Source organism: Penaeus monodon, chromosome 23 (genome assembly GCF_015228065.2).
Source record: "Penaeus monodon isolate SGIC_2016 chromosome 23, NSTDA_Pmon_1, whole genome shotgun sequence".
NCBI lineage: Eukaryota > Metazoa > Arthropoda > Malacostraca > Decapoda > Penaeidae > Penaeus > Penaeus monodon.
The window spans coordinates 18475656-18477446 of record NC_051408.1 but is presented as its reverse complement, the minus strand read 5'-3'; the positions used below and the strand labels follow the sequence as shown (position 1 = coordinate 18477446).

The 1791-nt window shown below is 37.0% G+C and overlaps 2 non-coding genes across 2 annotated transcripts; one reads left to right on the top strand and one right to left on the bottom strand.

The window, feature by feature from the left end:
• Positions 1-189: 189 nt before the first annotated feature.
• Positions 190-306, bottom strand: Trnal-caa. Its single transcript has 2 exons — positions 269-306; positions 190-234 (listed from the first exon to the last, which is right to left on the bottom strand). It is a non-coding gene; the product is annotated as a tRNA-Leu (tRNA).
• A 1031-nt stretch (positions 307-1337) lies between these two features.
• Trnal-caa lies at positions 1338-1454 on the top strand. Its single transcript has 2 exons — positions 1338-1375; positions 1410-1454. It is a non-coding gene; the product is annotated as a tRNA-Leu (tRNA).
• The last annotated feature ends 337 nt before the right edge of the window (positions 1455-1791 follow it).

The following is a 1791-nucleotide window of genomic DNA, read 5'->3' as shown; positions in this document are numbered from 1 at the left end:
AACGTGCAATGCGCGTTCAATGTACGTCCATGCACATGGTGATATATATACACATACCGGTATGCATGAGATCTCTTTACAATGGAGCCTCCCTGCGCACACACAAATACATACCAACTTATGTACAGAATTAATTCAATCTACGTCAGATGTAGCAGTATGGAAAACTACCTTTTCATTTAAAAATCGTGTCAGGAGTGGGATTCGAACCCACGCCCTCAGAGAGGACCAGAAAGCCCATGGCCCTTCTATCGGAAGGGAAGTTTACCTTGAGTCTGGCGCCTTAGACCACTCGGCCATCCTGACTATGCATGATACTGTTGATCATTAAGGGAAGTATCGACCTTATTTTGGGAAAGCAATGACTTGTATAGGGTATGGATACTGATTTTTCTTCCCAATAGATTATTTACCACAAAGGATATGGATACTGATATGGTATCTCATAGATCTAACAAATTTATTGCTAGAAATGAATATCCCAGGCATATTAATGGAAATATACCGATGACACTTAAATGATGAGCTATTTTGATTTTTTAAAAGTAATATTCAGACGTATCGAGGAAAAAAAATTGTTTACAGACTGAACATGTTTCGATACAGGTGCTCGGAACCACTATGATATCTGTGAGATGTAATGTTTAACTGCAGTTATTTCGAGTAATATTTCTATAACTTTTGGGTAGCAGGACAGTTTCCGCGTTAGGATTATAAGGACCTCTCACCATGCAAACAAAAAATAAATCAGATACTTAGTTGATTCCAACTAGGGCTACGTATTAGCTTGTCTCTGAAATGATAACTTTGACCGATGTAACATATTTTTCACCGCTTCGTGGGAGACCCTGTGCGTGAATCACTGTCACAAATTATCAGTTCGTTACACGATTTGGTGAAACTCTGATACTACGGTTTCTTTTCATATTAAAACATTATCTTTAAAAAATAGCCAGAAATATATTTACTTAACTGTAATGTGAAACAATAAAACAAATCATCTTTCTTTTCAACGTTCTCGCCCTCATCGAAGTGACGTGAATCCCTGAACCTAAGAATATATTAATGATTGCGGAAAATAATTCTACTGTAAGAGACACCATAATTAAAAGACAAATTTATATAGGTAAAGCATTAGATTAAATAGTTAAATCCTAAGGTATCGTGCTTGTAATACTATACTGACGATGGCCAAAAAACGCGCTTGATGTAACTTTTCGTAGTGATAAGAACAATGAAAATTATAGTGACATTATTTCAGTCTACATAAAATCCACAAGCAAACTAAAATTGTAAAATCAATATATTGAAATAGTAGAGTTCAAAGCAACCTCTATGTCAGGATGGCCGAGTGGTCTAAGGCGCCAGACTCAAGGTAAACTTCCCTTCCGATAGAAGGGCCATGGGCATTCTGGTCCTCTCTGAGGGCGTGGGTTCGAATCCCACTCCTGACAAATTTTTCCAACACATCTTTTCGAATAAACGAATTTCTGTATTGGTTATTGTTACAGGATCAGTTTGGCTGGTGTAATTCATATTAAAACACTAATTTATGCGAGCGCTTGCATCCTTCAGTATAGAACCCATGATACACCATTTATTTATTTATTAAAAAAATGCAATTTATACGTGAAAGGGAGTGTCTATTACTAAACGTGTAACTCTTTCGCCTCTCCTGAGAGAACTGCAAACGAAAGTAATAAAGAAACCCTTGTCACAGTCTGTTTAGTAGAAGGCGTTACCGATAAGAAGAACTTTTTCCCTTCTCAAAAGCTTTTGTTACGCCACGTG